The sequence below is a fragment of the Pelodiscus sinensis genome, chromosome 19 (assembly GCF_049634645.1).
Source record: "Pelodiscus sinensis isolate JC-2024 chromosome 19, ASM4963464v1, whole genome shotgun sequence".
NCBI lineage: Eukaryota > Metazoa > Chordata > Testudines > Trionychidae > Pelodiscus > Pelodiscus sinensis.
Genome location: NC_134729.1, coordinates 21,295,200 through 21,322,169, shown reverse-complemented (window position 1 = coordinate 21,322,169; position 26,970 = coordinate 21,295,200). Strand labels below are relative to the sequence as shown.

At 45.0% G+C, this 26,970-nt stretch overlaps 1 protein-coding gene and 1 long non-coding RNA gene across 14 annotated transcripts in view; one reads left to right on the top strand and one right to left on the bottom strand.

Moving 5' to 3' along the window:
* The window catches only part of RFX2 (regulatory factor X2), a 109,943-nt gene that overhangs the window by 65,598 nt on the left and 17,375 nt on the right, over positions 1-26,970 (bottom strand). The window lies entirely within an intron of this gene.
* On the top strand, positions 10,143-14,895 carry LOC112546452 (uncharacterized). Of its 3 annotated transcripts, XR_003090147.2 has the most exons (4): positions 10,143-11,319; positions 11,853-11,998; positions 13,400-13,525; positions 14,724-14,895. It is a non-coding gene; the product is annotated as an uncharacterized LOC112546452 (long non-coding RNA). The 3 variants fall into 3 exon arrangements; XR_012896705.1 differs by lacking the exon at positions 11,853-11,998 and having other exon boundaries at positions 10,143-11,469; positions 14,724-14,894; XR_012896706.1 differs by lacking the exon at positions 11,853-11,998 and having other exon boundaries at positions 14,724-14,893.

The window sequence follows — 26,970 nt, the reverse complement described above, 5'->3', positions numbered from 1 at the left end:
GTGTCACACTGTTGACTCATATTTAGCTTGTGGTCCACCATGACCCCTAGACCTCTTTCTGCAGTGCTCCTTCCTAGACATGCGCTTCCCATTCTGTGTGAAACGGATTGTTCCTTCCTAAGTGGAGTACTTTGCATTTGTCCTTATTAAACTTCATCCTATTTACCTTTGACCATTTCTCCAGTTTGTCCAGATCATTTTCAATTATGACCCTATCCTCCAAAGCACTTGCAGCCCCTCCCAGCTTGGTATCATCTACAAATTTAATAAGCGTACTCTCTATGCCATCATCTAAATTGTTGATGAAGATATTGAACAGAACCAGTTCCAAAACAAAACCCTGCAAAAACCACAGGACATACCACACTAATACCAACCCTGGTACCTTCCCTTGCAACAAACCCCGTTGCCAGCTTTGTCCACATATTCATTCTGCTGATACCATTATTGGACCTAACCAAGTGAGTTATAAGATCAAGAACACATATTCCTGCGCATCCAGAAATATAATCTATGCTATCATGTGCCGAAAGTGTCCGTCTGCTATGTACATTGGACAAACATCTCAGACACTTCGCCAAAGGATTAATGCCCACAAAACAGATATCAGACAAGATCACAAAGAGAAAACAGTTTCTTGCCATTTTAACCAGAAAGGACACTCTCTCAATGACTTGACCACCTGCATTCTGCTACAAAGACCTTTTACATCTGCACTTGAAAGGGAATCCTCTGAACTGTCATTCATGTTAAAATTCGACACTTGCCAACAAGGACTTAACAAACATTTGAACTATCTCACCCATTACCAAGACAGTTTCCCCAATTATCACCTCTAATACCATTAACTCACAAACATCCCACTCTCCCCACCTCTAATATCATCAATTCACAGACACTTACCTTCCTTCCTTCCCCCCCTCCCCCGCATCCTCCTCCTGTTCTGCAATGTGATTTGTCCTTTTCATATTTGTTCATTTTTTTTAATTGTATCCTTTGGTATATATGGTTGTGACTACTTTCTTCCACTATTTGATCTGAGGAAGTGGGTCTGGCCCACGAAAGCTCATCATCTAATAAACCATCTTGTTAGTCTTTAAAGTGCTACATTGTCCTGCATTTTGCTTCAACTACCCCAGACTAACACGGCTACATTTCTATCACTATTCTGCAAAACCCCACATTGTGCCCTTCCAACATGACTGTGAACCATTAATAACTACTCTTAATAAGGGCTATACAGCCAATTATGCACCCACCTTATAGTAGCCCCATCTAAGTTGCATTTGCCTAGTTTATTGATAAGAAGGTCATGGGAGATTATATCAAATGCCTTACTAAAGTCTAGGTATACCACGTTCACCAATTCTCTCTTATCTATAAGGCTTGTAATCCTATCAAAGAAAGCTATCAGATTGGTTTGACATGATTTGTTCTTTACAAATCAATGCTGGCTATTAGCTATCACCTTATTTTCTTCCAGATGTTTACAGATGAATTATTTAATTACTTGCTCCATTATCTTTCCTGCACAGAAGACCAGTATGTAGTTTCCAGGGTTGTTCTTATTTCCCTTTTTATAGATGGGCACTATATTTTCCCTTTTCCAGTCTTCTGGAATCTCTCCCGACTTCCATTATGATAGCTAAAGGCTCAGATACCTCCTCTATCAGCTCCTTGAGTATTCTAGGATGCATTTCATCAGTCCCTGGTAACTTGAAGACATCTAACTTTTCTAAGTAATTTTTAACTTGTTTTTTTTTTTTTTTTTTAAAAACAACTTCTAAACCTATCCCATTTCCACTAGCATTCACTATGTTGGGCATCCCTTCATCATCAAACTTCTTGGTGAAGACCGAAACAAAGAAGTCATTAAGCAACTCTGCCATTTCCAAGTTTCCTGTTACTGTTTCTCCCTCCTCACTGAGCAATGGGCCTACCCTGTCCTTGCTCTTCCTCTTGCTTCTGTTACATTTATAGAATGTCTTCTTGTTACCCTTTATGTCTCTAGCTACACTGAGCTCATTTCGTGCCTTTGCCTTTCTAACCTTGTCCCTGCATACCTGTATTGTTTGCTTATATTCATCCTTTGTAATTTGTCCTAGTTTCCACTTTTTTATTACTCCTTTTTGATTTTTAGATCATGCAAGATGTCCTGGGTAAGCCAAGGATGTCTTTTGCCATACTTTCTATCTTCCCTACGCAACGGAATAGTTTTCTTTTGGCCCTTAATAATGTCCCTTTGAAAATCTGCCAATTTTCCTCAGTTGTTTTTCCTCTTAGTCTTGCATATATTACATATATAAGAATGAAAAGTAAGAAAACAGTTTAAATATAAACACTACACAGAAGATTAGTTCTCCACACCTTCCACAGTAATTGAAAATACTGAGTAACAAGGAGACAGAGGGCTGTAGCTTTTCCATTTCTTCATCAATAAATGCTTAATATGTATCGGATTTATCCAAGAACAACTATGCCACACTTATTTAAGAAGGTATCATGTGGCCAAATATTTTCCACTTCACTTGCCACTTTTGGCCTATCCTCTATTTAAAAAACTGCCCTAAAAGGGAAATAATTGCGTTTTTACTGAAGCATATAAGGTGTAGGAGATAAAACCAACTTTTTAAAATGATTTTACAAAGTATGAAACCAACATCAACTCAAGTAATTAAGCCAGGTTAAGGCAGAACTATGTAAGATAATATCTGCATCAGAAATAGATTGTTCCCTGCTTTTACCCTCAACCCAACACATTCAGCCGTCTTTTTTTGGTTATAGTTCCAGGACACACCATCTCCAAAAATGCTAGGAATTTCTCTAAAATTCAGATCAAGGGAAGAAAGTTTATCCCCAGCCCATAAAAGCACTTAAAAGCAGGAGGCGCATGTTAGCAAACACTTTCAGACTGCCAGAAATTACTCTGGACCAGATTCCCAGGTCAAATACTCTCAAAAACTTTGGGAAAGATTGACTCCAGATTATCCATCTCTAAAAGCTTATTGACCAGAAACAAAACCCTTACTACTGTCTGACAACTGGACTAAGCCCCTCTTCTGTTCCTATGGGTCCAACAGAAGCTAATCAATATGGCTTCTTTCCAGTTTGGAAAGACTGGAGAACTCAGAGGGTGCCTATAAAGAGAAAAAGCTCTCAAGATGGTTGTTAGTAATAGGCACACCTCAAAGTATCTGCAAGTATGGCAGCTAAGCTCAACGCATCTCCAAAATGCAATGTGTCTAGAAATCCTAAAATCAGTTTCACTCACAACATTACAGTATTTCCTGATTTATAGAGAGATCAGAGGGGAAAAAATATCAGGAAAGAATAGCCTTTCCTATTTCTGTTTTTAGAAAAAAAACCTGGAAAATGCAGCAGTACATTAAGAATATGCTGAATGTAGGCCCATCAGAAACACGATCTCCATGCCAATATCTAGCATCCCAGTCCCTGCACAGTCAACAGCGTCCAAAGCAAATGGGAATGTGCCACTGCTTTCCCACTTTCGCTAGATCATACAACTTGAGGTACCGAAAAGCCTTGTCTGACAGCAGCAGCAACATGCACTCATATGCCACCAGCTATTCACAGACTTATGGTTGCACCAGGGAGCCCTGACCACTGGGCCCAGGCACCAACAATTCCTCCTTAATCCGCCCCTTGATTCACCATCAGGTTTGGTGATGGCGGGGACCAGTGATGAGGATCTGTGTGGTTTAACATGCCCTTCATTATGGTATCCAAGCCTATTGTTATGTTGTTTAAAATAGTACACTCAGTTGTGGCTGATCTTTCCTTCTCTCTGCTCCTCAAACTTAGAACATAGGTGGAAATACCCTGGCATGCAAAACAGGCTCACCCAAGCACTCTTGTGAATTACGGGTTATAGCATGCGTCCTTTCAATAACCTGAGGTAAATGAAGGATGAAAATGGCAAGGAACCCGATAATGGGCTGGTTCTGGAATCTCTGCTTTTTAATTGATTGAATTGCTTCAGAATGTTATAAGGACAGAAGGCACCAGAACCTTCCACTGATTACGTTAAATTAAATTAAAAGAGACAAAACAGTACTTCTGGGAGAGCTCTAGTTACCTGGAAACACAGATGAACCCAAAACATAGGTTTCAAGGCTTTCCAGGACACCAAGCAGTCTGTCTGTATTTCAGCAACTTGGTCCTCGTTAAAAATATAAACCAGGAAGAGACTTTTAATAGCAATTGTTAATTATACAAATACACTTTCAGTCTTGAATTGGATTTAATGGAACTGAATCATGTTAAATAGCTATTATATTATCATGGAGCCAGGAACGTACAGTAAAACTCCATTAGTCCGGCATCCAATGCTCCGGGACTCCTGATAGTCCGGCACCATCAGGAACCCGGAAGTGCTGGGGCAGCCGGACAGGCTTCCCCCATTCAGCTGCTGCTGAAACTGACCAGCAGCTGAATTGGGGAAGCTGGGAGCAGAGCAGCTGGGGTGCTGCCCGGTTGGTCTCGTAGCGCTGCCCCTCGGGGCTGCGAGACCAACCCGGCAGCACCCCAGGTGCTCTTGGGGATGCCTGGGGCAGAGCAGCTGCAGTGTTGCCGGGTTGGTCCCACAGCGCCAAAGGACGGCGCTGCGGGACCAACCCGGCAGGACCCCAGCTGCTCTGTCCCAGGGGTCCCCGATTCAGCAGCTGCTGAAACAGATCAGCGGCTGATTCCAGGAAGCCCGGGGCAGAGCTGCTCTGCCCCGGCTTCCTGGAATCAGCTGCTGATCTGTTTCAGAAGCGGCTGACTTGGGGACCCCTGGAGCAGAGCAGCTGGGGTGCTGCCGGGTTGGTCCTGCAGCGCCGAGGGGCGGCGCTACGGGACCAACCGGGCAGTACCCCAGCTGCTCTGTCCCAGGCGTCCCCTATAGCAGCTGGAGTGCTGCTGGGTTGGTGCCGTAGCGCCGTCCCTCGGCGCTGAGGGACCAACCCGGCAGCACCCCAGTTGCTCTATTGCAGGCATCCCCGATTCAGCTGCTGCTGAAACTGACCAGCAGCGGCTGAATCAGGGACGCCTGGGGCAGAGCTGGACTATCGTAAGGGGGGTCTATGAGGGGTCTGGGGTGACATCCCCTCCCACCCCACTCCAGACCCCTCATAGCCCCCCCTTCTGATAGTCCGGCATATCTGATAATCCGGCACCCCCTGGGTCCTAAAGGTGCCGGATTATCGGAAGTTTACTGTACAATGGTCTTCATTGTTTCTTTACATTTCCCTTTCACAGATGTGGGAGAGTGCTAGGCACTTTTTTGTGTGGATAATTTAAATAGGGTTTCCTTAGGAGTCAGTCGAATGTGTGGCAGAAGCAGCAACAGCATATGCAGCTAATAGCAGACTAGTGATGTGTGTGGTATCTCAAACATGAATTCAAGGATCTATTTTACTTTTCATTTTCCAGAACTTTAAGAATGTCAGAAGGAGAACATAGCTCCTTCAGACCTGAGTTCTAGTAGCCATATCCAAAACACACCATTTCAGTCGCCCTTAGAAGTACTGAAACTAATCCCATTTGCTATTGTGCTTAGTTTCACCTTTAGGCTACTAATGGCTTAATCTGTCTACACTCCGAAGACTTAAAAATGATATCAAGTGCCAAACTTTCATTGTCTCTCACACCCCAGTGCTGTCCAATATTTCATCCAAACACAGTACTTCACTGATGAAAACAAAGTGCATTTAGATGTGTTAAAGGAACACACACAAATTTACAATGATAATTTAAGTAACAGAAAATTAAGGGTTCTAGTTTTAAAGGGAAGTTGATTTTTTTTAAAGATAGGAATGGAAACAGATCCCAAACTGTTAATATAATACACATGCAGACTTCAGCATGCTTGATAAATGATTACAGGAAGTCTGCAACTTACTAATGGGTTGTGTTCCAAAAGTTTGTTTGTAAGTCGATTGTTTGGAATTCGGAACACATTTTCCCATTGAAACAATGTTATAAATGGTGGTTAGGTTCCCAGGCCAGCCCACAAAAGCCTAATATTTAGCCCATAATGTAGCTTAAATACTGTATATGTGCAATGAAAAATAGTGGAAAATAATACTGTTGAAATAGTAATAATTAAATTACTACTATTAGTATTACTACTAAAGCAATATGGTTGCAATAGTAGTAATTAAATTAAGCAAAACAGAAAAACAATAACATTGACTAAGAAATAGTTTTTTATTCAACCTTGAATGCTGGTGCTTGAGGGAAGGCAGGTTTAGTCACTGGAGGATAAGGAAGTAGGTGAAGATTCCGAAAGGAACTTCTGGGCATGCTCCAGCCGGCCCCTCCCTCACAGGCTCAGCATGAGCTCCTGCGGCCCGTCCCATTTCCCAAATGCCCCCCTCCATGAACTCTGCGCTGGTCCTGTGGCCAGCCCATCCTCCAGACCTCCTCCCCTGTGGGATCAGCACCAGATCCAGCAGCACCCAGTTCCATCCCTCAACTACCATCCCCCTTCCTCCCACACACACACACAGAGCAGCTGTGTCCAGCCCCCACTCACCAGGAAGCAGTGAGCAGCAAGAGCCTGGACCAGAGAACTCCAGAGGAACAGAGGGGTGGCCGCACAGCTGGAGAGAAGTGGCGGTTTCCCCTTCAAAGCACCACTTCTATCCACCCCTTGCTCCTCCGGAGTCCTCCGGCCTGCACTTGTACTGCTCACTGGCTCCTGGTGAGTGGGTGCAGCCCACCAGGAGTGGGGGAGGGGGGTCCATCCAGGGGCTGGGGGCTGCCGTGCCAGTGGGAGAGTATGCGGCGGGCGGGAGGGGAAGAGGACGGCCTGGGTATAGGACTGGGGCTGTAGGAGCTGGCTCTTGTGGCCACCTGCACCTCTTGCCTGCTCCCCGAGGCTAGCAGTGAGCTTTTGTTCGTGAATTGGATGTTTGTCCCTCGGGGAGCACCTGTACATGGAGATGTCTGTTCCTTTTCTATAAGCCTGCCAAGTCCTGACTTCAGCATTGTACATGTAACAAGATATTTACAGGACAGAAAAGGATCAGGTCATTGGGCCTTCAAGCTTAGTATCCTGCTTTAGGCAATGGAGAACACTTGATACTTCAAAGGAAAGTGGAGAGGGAGAAATGGCCCCAAGTAACTGAGCAACACACGGCACAAGGTGAGAAGAAAGTTATTTCCTGAGCCATGCAGTGGTCAGCTTATCCTCTTAAACGTGAAATTTGATTACTCTCATTTTAGGATGTATAACTACAAATATTGGCTACAAAACTGAGCCCCTTTTCAAACTCTGCTGTTCTAGGTTCTCTTATGGCAGAGAATTCTATAGGACGATTAAGTATTGTACAAAAATGGTATTTCGCTCTCTATTTTTACTCCAACACATTAGCTTGATCTAAACCTATCTGGTCACTAGTCCTTAGTTTCTGTGTCTTTAGGTCAGACAATCTTTTTGAAAGGGAGCAGGAAAAGCTGGTCAGCCCTGGTCAAGTTAACTGTGAAGTGGCAGGTGCACTTCTGTATTTCAGTTTAGATGTGGGGCAGCTGTCCCTGTCATGCCTATCTGGTGAAAAGCAAACACAGGAGTATCTCCTGCCAACACATTATTGTTATTTATATTTATATAGCCCCATTCATGAGTGCTCAGAGAGTTTGGGTGAACAAACCACAAACATCAATTGCAGTCATTCATAAAAAAGAAACCTTCTAATTAGATTTTAAAATAGCAACTGGTCCAGCAAACTGGAGCTCTCTGGGGTGAAATTCTACCACAGGGGCAGCAGAGGCTTGAAAAATATGATATTTGGGATGACCAAATGAGAGTAGTATTATTACATAAATTCTGAGCCTATGCAGGGCAGCTTCAAAAGTCAGTCAGGGGAGATGAAGCAAGAATAGAATCAATAAGAAACTGCTTTATTTAAGAGAAAAGTTCCTAATACCCTTTTCCAAGGCAGGGCAAGAAATCTTGTTTCCTTTCTGACACTGGGAACAAGTTTCTTTCCTTTGTCCATTTAAAATGCCTGGGGGACTTCTCTGTCCCTTCTCTCTCAACCTATCCACCTGCCCAGAAGACACCAATGTGCTTTCTCTTAAAGCTTGAACTAAGCTCAGAACCCATCTGTCAGGTGTGGCCCAAACCAATTAGAACAGAGACAGTTCTATTATGGGACTGGAATCAGGAAGGGCCGAGCCAGTTTAAAGAAACATATCCAGTCCAGCTAACAGAATTTCAGAGCGCACAGTAAAGTGCACCCAGGGAATTGGGGCTGGCATCAGACCAGACCAACGTGATGTCAAGAAGCTTCAGGGGGTAGCAGAGTCAGTCTGTACAGAAAAAAAACAACAAATGGTCTGGTAGAACTTTATAGACTAATAAAACATGGAGATGGTATCATGAGTTTTCGTGGGCACAGCCCACTTCTTCAGATGACCGGAGTTTCATCTGAAGAAGTGGGCTGTGCCCATGAAAACTCATGATACCATCTACATGTTTTGTTAGTCTATAAAGTACTACCAAACCATTTGTTGTGATGCCAAGAGAAACTCTTCCTGTAAATTTTTTTTAAAATGTATAAATTAAGGAATTCTGCAATAAATGCAGCAGGAGAAAGGACATATTATCACTTTTTAAAATGCATTCATCTCAGAGTCATAGGTTGCGTGTTGTGGTCCAGGCGGTACCAGTCACAACTGATTGCTAATTACTTCATCTGTTTCATTGCAGGACTGAATGTGAGTAATGCAACAGGAGAAATCATTTTCCAGCCTGTTGCTCTGCTACAAGCACAGGGAAAGTTAAAGCCTGTTCAGATTCTCGGAGCTGTTCATTAGGCTATTGGTAACAAGATGTGTGCTGCAACACTCAGAACTACACAAAACCCACCCAAATAAAAGGAAGATACAAGGCTATTAATTGTATTAGCCACACACAGAGACGTGATTCTTCATGGAAAGAAGACAGAAGGGAAAAAGCTCCTTTCGCTAGAGTAGGAAAGCAGGTTTTTTGCAGGGTGGGGGGCACATTCTAATGCTCTTTAGTTAGAAAAAGCCATCGTAGACTTTGGGGTTAGGATGGTGATAAGACCGACTGCATTCCAGATTAATATAAAAAGATAAAAGCATGTAAGAGTGTGCACTGGTCTCGCAGTCCTCCTTTTTAACAGCTGTGTCACCTACAGGAAAAAAAACAGATGAACTGTGTCCCCAAGTCTGAAGTAAATACTGTGTTGTGTCATTTGCCCCGGCAAAAAATTCTTCTAGCCAATATTTTTGGCTTGGAGATATGAGTTTGTACTACCAAACTTGTGGAGGGGAAGAGGGATTCTGATAACCAAAAACCCCTTTCATTCTATATACCCAATAAAGGGCAACATAAACCTAGGATTAAAAAAATAAACAAAAAAGTTTCATATGTCTCAATGTTAATATATCAGGATTATGCTAATTATCAAACTAATTGCAAGATCTTAAGTAACTATGAAATACATATCCAGCCAGGAAGAAATCAGAGACATTTCTTGGTAGAAATAGATAATTATTCTTATTTTGAGAATATTTTTTCTGGATTACAGGAAATAGGAGGGAGAGTCCCCTCTCAACTTCATATAAGAATAAACAAAAGGTATTAAATTTGGGAAAGCTACTCATGCATCTTGTCAATAGCCACACAAAACTGGCCCAAGCATACCTGTCACAGACAAATCAAACTCAAACACCATTTAATCAGAGAAAAACACATGCAGATGTTCAATTAAAAACTGGAGCCTACAGTCTTGGCTCTGTTTGCACTGGCCCACATTGTTTGTCGAGTAACAACGGTTGCTATGGGTGACACAGTCCACTCCCGTTTCCAAGGGCTGGTTGCTCGGCGACAGAGAGAATACTTCCCAAACCAAACAATGCTATCCCCTAGCCTATCCCTCTCTCCCGCCCCCGCCATCACACATTAACCAGATCGAAAACACACTTAATATGTCAGTGATTATTTTCAGAAGCCCTGGGAGGACTGATAAATAATTTCTTCTCTATAGTAACTAAGGAGGTGGGGTGGAGGGAAGGTTTATTCTATTTATCCTGAAATAATAAAACAATCCAGGCAGACAGTGTTCTTAAAAGCAAATGTCCAGGAAAAGAACACTTTTAAATCCCTCTTTTATTTTAAAAATATCAACAAATTAACCTCTCTTTGAGGTGATTACTAGTCATTATGCAAGTGATTGTCTTCTCTTCCAGCTTCTACAGGAAGTATGAAGTATAGGCTACAACACAGCAAGTGTACAACAAAAACAACACTACCATGCAAACAAACAAGCCCGAGAGGAGAAAGTTTGAGGCTGCTTTTGTGTCCTATAATAGTAATGCTTCAGAGAAGAAATGCACTGAAGAGTATTTTTTCAGAATTCTGCGAACATGTGAAGCTAATTTGAACTCCACCTTCAGCATTATTGTGGTGAGATCTGAGGCTGGAATTCCTTGCTCAGAATAAAGTCTTAAAGAGTGTTTTAAGAAAGTGCTAAGGTGGTTGGTATGAAAATACAGGAATTTTTAAAAAATTTTGCTAGATTGGTAGAAATGGAAGACAATCATAGATACAATGTCATGAACTGAAACATAAAAATTCTTCTGCACTTGCTAATTATTATTAAAGCCACATGTTACCCTTTTACGCTCCCAACATCAGTGGGAACTGTGACTGCAGAATTTATCCCACAGCTCCGATTCTGAAGCCAAAGTTCTTTCACTTTTAAGGTCACCATGACATTGGCTCATCTTCACACTGATTAAAGACTAAGTTTTTAGGAAACGTTGCTAATTCTAAATATTTGAGATTTTTAGGAGTTTTTAAATGACTATGGCATGAAAATGAAACAGATTTTTTTCAGGCTTTTATCCAGTGATAGCTCAGTCTTCCAGTTTAAGATATCAGAATTACAATAAGGCATTCTCTCTTCTGCAAGAGGAAATAATAAGTAACAGAAATGAAATCCACAGGATTGTAAATCATTGCTTTAAACTCCCTACAAAAAAACTGTGCTTTAATGCTTTTAACCAAGATTTTGTGCTTGAACTTTAAAGGCTTTTTTTTAATACTGTCACTGACACAAATGGATGTACTCAGCAGTCTTCTGCCATCTAGTTGTGGTCAATCCCTTCAAGGTGGAATCCGTGTTCAGTCAGCTGACTTGGCCCAATGGCACTGTAGAGCATGTGACCACTTCCTGGAAGATGTTCCCAGTGGCATTAACAGAAACTGGAGTGAATTTCACCCTGTCTCTGTAAATCAGACAGGTGGTCAAGACCAATGGAATGCCAAGACAGAAATAAAAGGTGAGAAAACTGGAGAACATACCCCAAAAGCATAAAACCAGCAATGAGAAAAATGCATATTGGACCAGGTTACACAATATGCCTTTCATGAACACTTTGCAAAGGTGTCAATGAATCCACCAGAAGCAGGATAATGGAGCATCAGGCTTGGTATATTTTCTTTCATTTCTTAGAACATTATTTCATTGTGTTTCACATTTTTCTGAGTTACATGTATTGTAGTGATGCATTTGTATCTATTTAAGGTTTAGCATGACAGATCATAAAGTCATATTCTTTTTTGTCACTACAGTATTCTAATAAATTAGTGCTTTAAAATATCGGACCAATTTTTACATTAGAACTGACCGATTATTTTTGGACTAGTCAAATGCCTAGTCATATAAAACACTATTTAAAAGTGTTCTAAGTGGACAGTGCATCTTTATTGCTACAGTCTGCAGCCTTCATGGCTGATTTTTAGTAAAGGAGGAGGTGGGGGTCTGATCTTCAGTGAAAGATACCAGCCTATTTGATTATTGTACTTTGATCAGTGGCTAGAGCTCATGGAAGCAAGGCCCTTCCCATCAGCTGAAGGAGGAGCCGCAGGACTTAATTAAGTATGAAATATGCTAGACTGAGAACTGAAGAACAAAGGCCTCTGTTTAACCCTGAAGGTAGTACAGAGAAGGCAGAAGTGGTAAGACCTTCCATAATGCTGTCCCTCACCAACATGCTTTAACCATAAAAAACAACAGCAGCCCTGTAGCACCTTAGAGGCTAACAAAAAATATATAGAATAGTGATAGAAATGTATCTAAAAATATATAGATATATAGATAGTATTATGAGCTTTCGTGGGCACAACCCATTTTAACCAGGAAGAGCCAGCTCATAGAGAGAGAGGGAGTTAGCTAATTTTTAGCCTCTCGACCAAGGCTGCCAATGAACAGGGTAATGGGTGCCAACAGACTGACAACTGCTAGAAACTAAGACCAACCAATTCATTTTCCAGGTGTCAGTGTAAAATGGTAACTGCTAGTAATCACGGCCGATCTAAGAAGGATCAAAGATTCCATGATCAGTCCTTCAAGTCAACCAGCCCCATCCCAGCCTTAAAAATATTAAAAAGGTCACAAGGCCAATCCAAGGACATTAAAATTGCAAGAGTTGACAACTCTGTTATTTTGATGTATGTGTGGTGATTTTTGGCAGTTCTCTTAAAGCCCCAGTTATTGGAGTCCTGTAATATTACCAGGGAATCTGAGTGTCCATTAAAAACAAACCAGACACACAAAAGTTTCTAGCCCTCAGGATTGTGTGGAAAAGGCTTGAAAATTTGACTTTTAATGGCTCCAATACCAGAGGGCAAATAAACAGAACCAATAATGTATTGCTTTTAAAATTCCACGGTTTTTATACCAGGTGCATGATTTTTTGGGGACTGACTCATGATTTTTAAAGGCTTAAGGTTGGCAATGCTGAAATAGGTCTATGCATGTACCATCTTAGTCCACTTTTTGTATATATAAAAGCAAGAGAAAAATCCTCTTAGTTTCTAAAGACAAAGAAGAAAGAACCTCAGTTTTCTTTCTCTTTATTTCTCTTTGTTTCTTTCTCTTTTTCTCTCTTTCTTTCCTTTGCAACTATAGCTGCCACTTACCAGCACACATGGAGCTTGCTGCAAATCTGACTTGCATCTTGAAAAAAAATATAAAATACTAATACTCTCCAGGCTGCACAAGGAAGGAAGGGAGACCTACGCTTGTGCTTGCACCAGATTTGGAGATTTTTCCTCATTCCTTTTCTAAAGCATTAAAAAATGAAGAGGAAAAACAGGGTGGGGGAAAGTGATGATCCTACTAGAACTAAAATATCCATTAGTGGTAAATTCCACCCACCTCCTCCCCCTCCTTAAAATATGAGCTCCCTGGGTCAGGTTCCACCCGCAAACTTAAAAAAAACAGCTCCAACCACATTGCTTAGTCAGACAGGCTTTTTTATTCTCCAGTGTGTCTAGCTGGCTGCTAGGCAACCAGAACAGCATTGTTGCTCATATGCATTAAGTAGTAACTATTATTTCATTCCAATTTTTTTAAAGGGGTGACAGCATCGATTTAAAGCAGAATGTGCTGTGCCCTGAAAGTGAGCGGAGTTCTAGGCTAATTTGGAAAGACCACAACTAAAGGCCACTCAGAGTTTGCTGAGATTCCCACAGATGTGTCTGGTGAGTTGCCCTGATAATTCAATCATACATGTGGACACATGTCTGCAGGTGGGTACCGCCCAAGTGGATTGCCTCCAAGGGACACAAAACAGCTGCCCTTGGATGGAAGACTCCATTAACGATTTTTACCTGTTTTCGGTTTTTGTTTCTAACTTGTAATGTTTGTACCACCTCGATTCTGGTATAATGTGGCAAACCTGCCTTTACAGAGGAGGCCAAGGCCACAATCGAACTCAGCCCAAAGCCTCGGAAGGGAAGAATTTGAAAAGCTGCAGAAAGAGTATAGGAAGGAGGAGGGCTGGGTCATTCAGATCCTTCCTTCTTTCAGTGAAACAGATCTGCTGCCAGTCTGCAGCTTTGGGTGGAGGATTACTTCCTGTTTTTTCCCCGTGGATTCTACCAAAGCATGCAACATGCTCAAGCATGGCTCCGGAAGTTTAGATTTGATCCTTCGTGTCTAGATAACCTATGTTTTTTAGAGACACTTTCAAGCCTGCAAACTGAGGGGGAAGGATAGAGAAAGCAAGTGTGCATCTAACTAGAGATGTAAAAGCGTGACCATTTAAACAGTTAACCGATGAGCATTAGCTTATCAGTCTTGCTCCCAGGGAGCCAGCTGCCATCGTGCTCCCGAGGAACCCTGCTCCATGCAGCACCCGGAAGTGGCAGCCCCTATGTGTAAGGAGCCTCTGCACACTGTCCCCAACACAAATGCCAGCTCTGCAGCTCCCATTGGCTGGGTACTGAAACCAATGGGAGTTGCAGGCACAGAGCCTGTGGGTACTGCACAGTGCCTCCCTGGCTGCCCATATACCTATTGGCCACAGAGTCCTGGCAGCCACTTCCTGGGAGCTGTGGTAAGTGCTGCCAGAACCCTGAACCCACCCCTGCACTCCAACACCCTGACCCAGCCTGGACTCGGCTCCTGCACCCAAACTCCCTCATCCCTGGCCCCATCCCAGAGCCCACACCCCCAGTCGGAGCCCTCCCCCTCCTCACATACCTCAACTCTCTGCCTCAATCCAGTGAAAGTAATTGAAGGCAAGCAACTGAGTGAGGGGGAATGGGGCAGGGCCTCAGAGAAGAGGAAGGGGAGGGGCTTCAGAGAGGGGCTTCAGGAAAATGGGGAAGGGGTGTTCAGTTTTGTACAATTAGAAAGTTGGCAACCCTAGTAATCAATTTTTTAATTATTTTACAGCTTCAGTTCTTATAGACCGATTCACTGGTGTCCTACCAGAAACACATGAATAATCACAGCTTGCATGGTAAAAATCTTATGTGGTACTATACGAACAAGAAAATAAAACAGTACTAGTCCAGAAATTTTGGTCTTCATTGTTTACCTTTCCTTCATCCTTCTCCAATATCTTCCCAGCTCTTTAAAATACTCACACGGCTGCATTTCTATGAGATCACACTTTGATGGATCACCCATCAAGTCCACCACAGCTCTCCCCTTATCCTTTTCTCCCAACAAACAAACAAACAAACAAACCCAAAACCCAACTCGTTAGCTAACAACAAAATCAAGCAGCTTTTTGGATGTGAAACAGCTGCTACCTCTGAGGCAAAAAGGAAATGGATTTTTCCGGCTGTTAAGCAACAGGCTCTGTGCTAAATGTTTTTTGTAAGGGGGCCTGCTGAAACAGCTGTGGACTCAGAGAGCCTTGTATAGGACCTAGCAGTCTGTCATTTGAATGATGTTTGGTCTTACAAAGGTTACACCAGAGAGAGGAATTATATGAACAAACGCTTTGCAGGATTGGGCTCTGTGGTAGTAAACACCCCAAGACTTACACCTGTGAATAACTTCACTGGTGAGTGTAACTACATTTCAGTGGGGCTCTTCACATGTGTAAAGTCATTACATTATAATCACCACACAACCATATGCTACTAGATCAATAGTACTAATGGCAATAAATTCACATTGCCAACAGTTGCCAGTAACTTTTCCAATGCAGGAACTTTGCAAAGGACCAGGGAAATTTGAATGAATGCTACTCCTCCAAAAAGAAAGGCTGTTTTCAGGACTCGGCCAAGTGTTCTACCAGCCCCTTGGAGATCATGTTTGAGTAATTGCAAAACCTTATGGTCCATTATAATGTTAATTCTTAGCTTCGGCTGGCTAGTTGTTGTCAAGAAATATAATTAGATGTTGTGTAGCTACGCTACAAACTGGAAGGAATGCTAAGAATGCCCTTGCTTACAAGTAGAGGAACAATATTAAGAGACCACAAGTTGAAGCATGTATCCTGGGAGTTGTAAAGAATGTACATACATGCACCTCTACAGAGACTGAAAAAGAATCAGATTAAAGATCAGTTAATAGCAGGCATGTATCCCCACCCCAGTGCACACACAAAGCCCCACATGTCCAAAACACAAACCAATTAGAAAAAGCAATCCAAAGACAACCCTCAAATTCTGTCCTGAACTCATAAGAACTTAAAAACGGCCATAATGAGTCAGACCAATGGTCCATCTAGCCCAGTATCCTGTCCTCCGACAGAGGCCAATGCCAGGTGCCCCAAAGGGAATGAATAGAACAGGTAACCATCAAGTGATCCCTTCCTTGTCGCCCATTCCCTAGGGACACCATTTTTACCCATCTTGGCTAATAAATATTGACGGACCTATCCTCCATGAATTTAGCTAGTTCTTTTTTGAACCCTGTTAAAGTCCTGGGCTTCACCAAAAAAAACCAAATAAAAGAAAGTATTTATTAGATTTTGCGTCTGAGTGTATGTCTACAATACAGCGCTAATTCGAACTAACACATCTAGAACTAAAAACTAGTTCGAATTAGCGTTTTGCTAATTTGAACTAGCATGTCCACATTAAGTGGACCCTGAACCGGGGTTAAGGATGGCCGGAAGCAGTGCCGGCAGGGCATCAGATGAGGACTTAGAGCGTGGAGCTGCTGGCTCAGGCTAGCCGAGGGCTGTGCTTAAAGGGACCTGACCCACACCCCAGACAGACAGTTCTCAGGGGTGCCCTGCTTGCAAAGCAGTCCTGGCTTGGAGTGCCCTGAGTGCCCACACTGGGCACATCACAGCACTCGGCCATCAGACCGGCTGCACTTGCCGCAGGCTGCCATCTGGGGAGAGGGGACAATTGGGGGGCTGCAGGAGAGCTTCCACCCCCAGAAGCCCGCACAGCCAGCCCAGTCCTCCCCATCGGGGGCTCGTACCCCATTCCTCCCTCACCTCCTTCCACTTACCCTTCCCTAGCCCCCCTTCCTGATGTACAAAATAAAGAAAACGTGTGGTCAAAAATAGAATCTCTCTTTATTGAACAAAACTGGGGGAGACTGGGAAAAGGAGGTGGGAGAGGGGAAGAGAGAGGGTGGGAGAGGGGAGGGCAACTAAAATGATCAGAGGTTTGGAAGAGGTCCCATATGAAGAGAGGCTAAAGAGACTGGGACTTTTCAGTTTAGAAAAGAGGAGACTGAGGGGGGATAGGATAGAGGTCTATAAAAGCATGAATGGGGTGGAGAGGGTGCATAAAGAAAAGTTCTTCATTAGTTCCCATAACAGAAGGACTAGAGGACACCAAAGGAAAGGAATGGGTAGCAGGCTTCAAACTAGTAACAGAAAGTTGTTCTTCACAAAGCAAAGAGTCAACCTGTGGAACTCCTTGCTGCAGGAAGCTGTGAAGGCTAGAACTAGAACAGAGTTTAAAGAGAAGTGAGATAAAGTCATGGAGGTTGGGTCCATGGAGTGGTATTAGCCAGCGGGTAGGAGTGGTGTCCCTGCCCAAAGTTTGTGGAAGGCTGGAGAGGGATGGCACGAGACAAATGGCTTGGTCACTGTCGTCGGTCCATCCCCGCCAGGGTCCCTAGGGCTGGCCGCTGTCGGCAGACAGGCTACTGGACTAGAGGGACCTTTGGTCTGACCCAGGACGGCCATTGTAAGCTCAGGGATCAGGGTCAGGGGTCTCAGTGGACCACCTTGATTTTCATGCACACCTGGTCCTGGGTAGCCAGGCTGGCAGCTCTCCTGCCCTAGACGGCTACTTTCCTGTGCCTAGTGTGGAGGTTGTGGACGAGGTCCACGATGTCCGCACTAGACCAGGCGGGTGCTCGTCTCTTGCGGTCCCAGGCAAGCTCCCGGGAGCCGCCAGCCTGGTCCCGGAAAGAGGGGGAGGGCTGGGGGGCATCGGGTGGCTGGCTCGAGCCATGCCAGGTGCAGGGTCTGCTAGCTGGGTGCTGGCAGGCTTGCACCTGGCATGGGCATCGTAGCCAGCCCGTGCCCCTTTAAGAGGTCCGGGGCCGGGAGGGGGGCAATAGAGTTTCCCTGGTGTTGGCCAAAGTGGCCACCAGGGAAAGCTGGGGAGGGCTAGCCTCCCGCTAGTTCGAATTAAGGGGCTACACACCCCTTAATTCGAACTAGTAAGTTCGAACTAGGCTTAGTCCTCGTACAATGAGGTTTACCTAGTTCGAACTAAGCGCTCCGCTTTGATAGGCTAGTGTAGCGCCTATCAAAGTTCATTCGAACTATCGCCCGTTAGTTCGAATTAACTTTGTAGTGTAGACATACCCTGAATGAATAAGAAGTTACAGTATCTTGCATCTGTATAACCATTTCCAGCTGAATATCACAAATTACCAACTAAAGAAGCGTCATGGCAAGTGATGGTCACTAGGTGGGACATGAGGGGTCATGTGTTCCCAGATACCGTGGGTGGAAGGAGAAAGGAGTCAGCCAGTAGCCAGAGGGCTAGCAGGGGGGCTGTCACATACAGCAGGGGTCCAACTCCCTCACCCCGCACTCACTGGCAGCTGTGGGGGTAGTGCATCAACTCAGCCCCAGCTCGGTTTGCTCTTCTGGCCGTGTTATTCGGGAGAGGGACAGAACTGCCCACACACTCACCTGTGGGAAGTGGAGTATTGCAGCTGGGAGAGCAGAGCTTCCTCCTCTGCCGCTATTGAGTTGGCCGGGGAGGGAAGAGGCTCCCCCTGCCAGTCCCAGACCCCCAGGCCTACTATTCTCCCGGGCTGCTTTGGTTGGGGGAAGAGATGGGGAGAGGAGAGGTGGGGAAAGACAGGGCCTGGAGTGAAGGATCGTTGTCCTGGCTTTTCCCTGGGTGGCAGGTGGCCCCCCCAGAACTCCACTTACCAGCTGCCCCTGGCTCTGCTCATAGAATCATAGAATAGTAGAACGGAAGGAATCTCGAGAGGTCATCAAGTCTAGTTCCCTGCCCTCACAGCAGGGCCAAGCACCATCTAGATCATCCCTGACGGGTGTCTGTCTAACCTGCTCTTAAATATCTCCAGTGATGGAGATTCCGCAACCTCCCTAGGCAACTTATTCCAGTGTTTAACCACCCTGACAGGTAGGCATTTTTTCATAATGTCCAACCTAACCCTCCTTTGCTGCAATTTAAGCCTCTTGTCCTATCATCAGAGGTTAAGGAGAATATTTTTTCTCCCTCTCGTTTCTGCAATACTCCTTCCTAGACAGTCGCTGCCCATTTTGTATGTGTGAAACTGATTGTTCCTCCCTAAGTCAAGTGCTTTGCATTTGTCCTTACTAAATTGCGTCCTGTTTGCCTCAGACCATTTCTCCAATTTGTCCAGATCATTTTGAATTATGATCCTATCTTCCAAAGCATTCACAGTCCCTCCCAGCTTGGTGTCATCTGCAAATTTTATAAGCGTACGTTCTATGCCATCATCTAAATCGTCCCAAAACTGATCCCTTTGGAACCCTTCTTGTTATGCCCTTCCATTGGTAATTATCCAACAATGGTTGGATCCAGTTATACATGCACCTTATAGTAGTCCCGTCTACTTTGTATTTCCCTAGTTTATTAATAAGAAGGTCAAGCGAGACTGTATCACATTACAGAGGAGAAAAGAGAGGCAACCATTACTAAAATGAAACAATTGGAATCAAAGCAGTCTGTCATTTATTCATTTATGAAATGCCCAATGTCAACAAACCTCTAGATTGGGGTGGCCAGCCTGTGGCTCCGGAGCCACACAAGGCTCTTCAGAAGTTAATGCTCAGGCACTGACTCTGGGACTGGAGCTACAGGAGTCAACTTTCCAAAGTTCCAGGGGGTGCTCACTACTCAATCCCCAGCTCTGTCCCAGACTCTGGCCCTGCTCCACTTCTTTCCTCAAGGCCCCACCCCTTCTCCAGAGCCTGCCATGCCCCTGCTCTTCTCCTCACCCTCCAGAACTCCCTACATGCAGCTAAACAGCTAGGCTACGTCTACACTGGCCCCTTTTCCGGAAGGGGCATGTAAATTTCACCAGTCGTCGTAGGGAAATCCGCGGGGGATTTAAATATCCCCCGCGGCATTTAAATAAAAATGTCCGCCGCTTTTTTCCGGCTTTTAAAAAAGCCGGAAAAGAGCGTCTAGACTGGCCCCGATCCTCCGGAAAAAGTGCCCTTTTCCGGAGGCTCTTATTCTTACTTCAAAGTAAGAATAAGACCCTCCGGAAAAGGGCGCTTTTTCCGGAGGATCGGGGCCAGTGTAGACGCTCTTTTCCGGCTTTTTTAAAAGCCGGAAAAAAGCGGCGGACATTTTTATTTAAATGCCGCGGGGGATATTTAAATCCCCCGCGGATTTCCCTACGACGACTGGTGACATTTACATGCCCCTTCCGGAAAAGGGGCCAGTGTAGACGTAGCCCTAGAGGGGAGTGGAGATGCTGATCGGCGGGTGGGAGGCACTGAGAATAAGAGAGCTGATAGCGGGCTGCTGGCATATTACTGGGACTCTTTGGCAACATACATTGGTAAATGCTGTCTCCTTCTCAGGTTCAGGTTGGCCACCCCTGCTCTAGACTCATAACACGGAGCTGTCTGTGTGTTAACTAAAATCAAATATATAGTTCTGTGCTTGGGAATTAGTAAATCGCTTCTGTGAGCTGCATGTAGAGATGGCACTGGAAGAGGATATTCACGTGCAGTCTGTCACAAGTACTTACAGTGACCCTGCACAATACCTTTTTGAGGAGGATCTGTAGTAACTAAATTGTGTAGGGGAGAAAAGGCAAAGTAATCTTCCACAGCAAAAATAGCCTCGCACTGCTGAAAAGTTATTACACTGACAGCAACAACTAAACAGTGGAGATTGTAACAACGGGAGAGCACAACACTGTCAAAGAGACTCCTTCAGTGACAGAGCCTGTAACAACAAAAACGCAGATAGTGCATTTTAATCAGCAAAACAGAATGGAGGAGGAAAAGGCTCAGTAAAAAGCGAGTTCTTAAACAGTGCGTGTCAGCTTGGTGATCACAGCAAATTAATATGTCTAATGAAAACTGCACTGAATAAGTCAAAACATGACTGCAGGGACAATGTCATACCCTGATTTATATGCAACAGACACAGCCTGTCACAATAGCGGATAGGTTCTGGCACGATCTCCCAAATTTTGACCACCATGGGTTGGGCTTGCCCTCCGGTCCTATGCTAGAGCCCAACTCACCTACCAAAAGATAATAGCTTGGCAAATTCACATCACTCCAGCTGTCAAGAGACACCACGTTACATCTTAGCCTACTTCATGTAACTGACATCTGCATACATATGGGCTGTGTCTAGACTGGACAGTTTTTCCAGAAAATCAGCCGCTTTTCCGGAAAAACTTGCCAGCTGTCTACACTGGCCACTTGAATTTCCACAAAAGCACTCACTTCCTACTATAAGAAACCAGTGCTTCTTGCGGAAATACTATTCTGCTCCAGTTGAGGCAAAAGTCCCTTTTGCGCAAAGCTTTTGAGCAAAAGGGCCAGTGTAGATAGCTCAGATTTGTTTTCCGCAAAAAAGCCCCGATCGTGAAAATGGCAATCGGGGCTTTTTTGCGGAAAAGTGCATCTAGATTGGCACGGACACTTTTCCGCAAAAAGTGATTTTGAGGAAAAGCGTCCGTGCCAATCTAGACGCTCTTTTCCAAAAATGCTTTTAACAGAAAACTTTTCCGTTAAAAGCATTTCCGGAAAATCACGCCAGTCTAGACGCAGCCATGGTGAACAGGTCTAAGCTCTTTCAAAACCTCAGCCTTACTTTTGGGTATCTAAAGAGAGCAGCCACAAATTAGGTGCTTGAAAGGGAGGGGACCTCTCCTAAAAGTCTGGCCAACAGGTTGCAAGCTTACAACAGAAACATAATCCATAGTTCAAAAGTCAGTAAAACTGATTATTGTTATATTCTCTGCAGAAGGAAGCTCAGTGTTACTCAAAGAAATAACACCAGCACTGGCATAAAAGGGAGTCAAAGTCTGTATCAACTTTGTATCAAAGCGGATGGACCTGGGATGGGTACATTCATTCCGGGAAGAGGAAATGAGGTAGAAGGATGTTATCTGATCTGTGCCAACAGGAGACTGGTAGAGTCAGAAGTGGGATTTGAAGGCATCCGTCACAACTGTATTCAGTGCCAGTCAATTCAGTTCCTCTTGCTGTGTAACCACTAAGCTAAAAATACCTGGAATTCCTTGAACAAGTATTTTTCCACTATTGATAAACTGAGTACCATGAAGTTTAGCTGTTGTTTGAGAAGGGAGGAACTTTCGGAGGAGACTTGAAAAACCAAATTTCTGTCTTTTGGTGTGGAACCTTAAAAGTGTCAGTGCACCCACCAAAATACACCATTTCCCTCATATGGTCCATTGGGAACAGGGGGCAAAGTGGTGGGCTGTGGGGATAAAGTGGGTGGGCTGGGGGAACGAGTTGGAAGGACCGAAGGGGCGGAGGGTGCAATGGGGTGGGGGAAGATTTGGAGTCTAAAATGGATGGGCTGACAAAAGGAGAAGATGCCTTCCTGTGGGGGAAAGGCACATTAGGGGGCTGGGGTTGGGGGGACTGGTCAGGAAGGTGGGGTGTCACTCAGCTGCACGGCAGGGGGATGCATCAAGTGGCTGGTACTTACCGGAGAATGTGACACAAACTGCTCCCTCCTGGCCCCTGGCCCACAGCGTTGGCTGGGCTCAGCTCCCCAGGCATTGTCACATATAGGACTGCAGAGCTGCGGAAGTTTGGCCCAGTTTCTTGATAGGGTCCCAACTGGGCCAAATTTGCATGAGTGGGCTCATGACCTGGCACATGTAGTTGCAGCACCACTCACTCACATTTGACTCAGCTGGCCCCCTTGTCATGACAGAGAGGTGGCTGGGCCAAATTTAAGAGATGCTGCAACCCCGTGCACTAGACTGCAACACCTAGAGAATGGAGCTGAGCCCAGCCAGCCCACAACTCTTTGACACATTCTAGTGACTTAGTTTTGGATCACAGCCCACAGACTGAGAAACCAGGATCTAATGCAAGTGAATTTGAGTGCTAAGTGTGTTTCAAGAAATGCAGGATATTTGAAGCATGTTAAAAGTATCCCTTCTCTCTGGAGACCTGCAGCCCATTTGTCTACCTTGGCAAGTATAGGCTACATCTACTTTCATACAAAAGAGGAGACTAAGGAGGGTTATGACAGAGGTCTTTAAAATCAGGACTGGTGCGGAAAAAGTGAATACAGAAAAGTTATTTACTAGTTCCCATAACATAAGAACTAAGAGGTCACCCAGGGTGTGTCTAGACTACATGCCTCCTTCGACGGAGGCATGTAGATTAGCCAGATCGGAAGAGGGAAATGAAGCCGCGATTAAAATAATCGCGGCTTCATTTAAATTTAAATGGCTGCCCCGATCTGCCGATCAGCTGTTTGTCGGCAGATCGGGGGAGTCTGGACGCGATGCCCCGACAAAGAAGCCTTTCTTCATCGACACAGGTAAACCTGGTTTCACGAGGCTTACCTGTGTCGATGAAGAAAGGCTTCTTTGTCGGGGCATCGCGTCCAGACTCCCCCGATCTGCCGACAAACAGCTGATCGGCAGATCGGGGCAGCCATTTAAATTTAAATGAAGCCGCGATTATTTTAATCGCGGCTTCATTTCCCTCTTCCGATCTGGCTAATCTACATGCCTCCGTCGAAGGAGGCATGTAGTCTAGACACACCCCAAATGAAATTAATAGGTGGCAGGTTTAAAACAAACAAAAGGAAATTTTTCTTCACACAGCACACAGTTAACCTGTGGAATTCCTTGCCAGAGGATATTGTGAAGACCAGAACTTTAATAGGGTTCAAAAAAAGAGCTAGATAAACAGAAGTTAGGTCCATCAATGGCTATTAGCCAGGATGGGTAGGAATGGTGTCCCTAGCCTCTGTTTGTCAAGGGATGGGAATGGATGACAGGACAGGGATCACATGGGGTATGTCTACACTACAGCGCTAATTCGAACTACTAGCTAATTCGAATTAGCGCAGCTAGACTTAAAAACTAGTTCGAATTAGCGTTTTGCTAATTCGAACTAGCATGTCCACACAGAGTGGACCCTGAACAGAGGTTAAGGATGGCCGGAAGCAGTGCCGGCAGGGCATCAGATGAGGACTTAGAGCGTAGAGCTGCTGTCTCAGGCTAGCCGAGGGCTGTGCTTAAAGGGACCCGACCCCCATCCCGGACAGACAGTTCTCAGGGTTCCCCGCTTGCAAAGCAGTCCTGGCTTGGAGTGCCCTGAGTGCCCACACGCGGAACATCACAGCACTCGGCCATCACCCCGGCTGCACTTGCCACAGGCTGCCATCCGGGGGGAGGGGACAATCGGGGGGCTGCAGGAGAGCTTCCACCCCCAGACGCCCGCAGAGCCAGCCCAGTCCTCCCCATCTGGGGCGCGTACCCCATTCCTCCCTCACCTCCTTCCACTTACCCTTCCCTAGCCCCCCTTCCTGATGTACAAAATAAAGAAAATGTGTGTTCAAAAATAGCATCTCTCTTTATTGAGCAAAACTGGGGGAGACTGGGAAAAAAGAGGTGGGAGAGGAGAAGAGAGAGGCTGGGAGAGGGGAGGGCAACTAAAATGATCAGGGGTTTGGAACAGGCCCCATATGAAGAGAGGCTAAAGAGACTGGGACTTTTCAGCTTAGAGAAGAGGAGACGGAGGGGGGATAGGATAGAGGTCTATACAAGCAAGAGTGGTGTGGAGAGGGTGCATAAAGAAAAGTTCTACATTAGTTCCCATAATAGAAGGACTAGAGGACACCAAAGGAAAGGAATGGGTAGCAGGCTTCAAACTGGTAACAGAAAGTTGTTCTTCACAAAGCAAAGAATAAACCTGTGGAACTCCTTGTTGCAGGAGGCTGTGAGGGCTAGAACTAGAACAGAGTTTAAAGAGAAGTTAGATCAAGTCATGGAGGTTGGGTCCATGGAGTGGTATTAGCCAGGGGGAAGAAATGGTGTCCCTGCCCAAAGTTTGTGGAAGACTGGAGAGGGATGGCACGAGACAAATGGTTTGGTCACTGTCGTCGGTCCATCCCCTCCAGGGTACCTAGATGCAGACAGGCTACTGGACTAGATGGACCTTTGGTCTGACCCAGTACAGCCATTCTAAGCTCAGAGCTCAGGGTCGGGGGTCTCAGTGGACCACCCTGATTTTCATGCAAACCTGCTCCTGGGTGGCCAGGCTGGCAACTCTCCTGCCCTAGATGGCCACTTTCCTGTGCCTAGTGCGGAGGTCGTGGACGAGGTCCACGATGTCTGCACTAGACCAGGTGGGTGCCCGCCTCTTGTGGTCCTGGCCAGGCTCCCGAGAGCCGCCAGCCTGGTCCCGGGAAGAGGCGGAGGGCTGGGGGGCATAGGGTGGCTGGCTCATGGCGTGCCAGGTGCAGGGTCTGCTAGCTGTGTGCTGGCAGGCTTGCACCTGGCACGGGCACCGTAGCCAGCCCGTGCCCCTTTAAGGGCTCCGGGACCGGGAGGGGAAACTCGTATGCCCCCTGGTGGTGCCAGAGTGGCCACCAGGGAAAGCTGGGGAGGGCTAGCCTCCCACTAGTTCGAATTAAGGGGCTACACAGCCCTTAATTCGAACTAGTAAGTTCGAACTAGGCTTAGTCCTCGTGCAATGAGGTTTACCTAGTTCGAACTAAGCACTCCACTAGTTCAAATTAAGTTCGAACTAGCGGAGCGCTAGTGTAGCGCCTATCAAAGTTAATTCGAACTAACGTCCGTTAGTTCGAATTAACTTTGTAGTGTAGACATACCCATGATGATTCCCTGTTCTGTTCACTCCCTCTGGGGCATCTGGTATTGGCCACTGTTGGAAGACAGAATATTGGGCTAGAGGGAACTTTGACCTGACCCAGTATGGCCGTTCTTATGTTCAATTTTAAAACAAAATTATTGATTTGTTTTCATAGTGCTGAAATGAGGCTTCGGGAGGGGGGGGGTTCAGCAGCACGCCCCACCTTGAAGTGATTTCCATTATATCAAGGGTTTCCAGTTAGGTTTAAGAGCTCTCGGCACCCCTACTATAAAAATTGTTCCAGTACCCCTCTTTGCTTTTATATGAGGATTCAAGGAGGGGAGGCAGGGGAGAGAAAGATATTTACTACAATGCCGCTACTACCAAACAATTCCAAATCTGAGGAGAGTTAGTCACTGAGGTGGAGGAAACGACAAAACATGCCTCACATTAATGTGATAGCAGGAAACAACGGTCTTAAAACACAACACACAAATAATTGCTGTTAACAACTAACACATAAAATAGAACCCATGCCAATAACACTGAGATTATAACCATTGATAATTCAAGCTCAGTATAGCATGAGAGATACAAATCAGCAATATGGCAATTTCTTTTTTAAATGTTTGTTTAGGATGCTACTTGATATCAGACTTACGTCAAAATAAACTTTAGAAAGAGATGACAGATGATGCTACCTGCCTTTCCCATTTCTGGTAGGCAAATGGGTAGATTTTTCTAACCCTGTCCCAGCTGAATTTTTCAAACAGAAAGGCTACGTCTACACTGGCCCCTCTTCCGGAAGGGGCATGTAAATTTCACGAGTCGTCGTAGGGAAATCCGCGGGGGATTTAAATATCCCCCGCGGCATTTAAATAAAAATGTCCGCCGCTTTTTTCCGGCTTTTAAAAAAGCCGGAAAAGAGCGTCTAGACTGGCCCCGATCCTCCGGAAAAAGTGCCCTTTTCCGGAGGGTCTTATTCCTACTTTGAAGTAGGAATAAGACCCTCCGGAAAAGGGCGCTTTTTCCGGAGGATCGGGGCCAGTCTAGACGCTCTTTTCCGGCTTTTTTAAAAGCCGGAAAAAAGCGGCGGACATTTTTATTTAAATGCCGCGGGGGATATTTAAATCCCCCGCGGATTTCCCTACGACGACTCGTGAAATTTACATGCCCCTTCCGGAAGAGGGGCCAGTGTAGACGTAGCCAAAGGCTAGATTCTGTTCTTTGTAAGATGATGTAAAATCAGGTGTAAATTCATTGAAGTCACATTATTTACTCTGTCTGTATCAGTGTAATTAAAATAAAAATACAGACAAAAAACATGTTTTCAGAAGGAGCTTTAGTTTTTGGCAAACTAAATATGTAAAAATATTGTTTGAAATTAAAGGAATGCTCTAGTGATTATTTCTTACTAGAAGA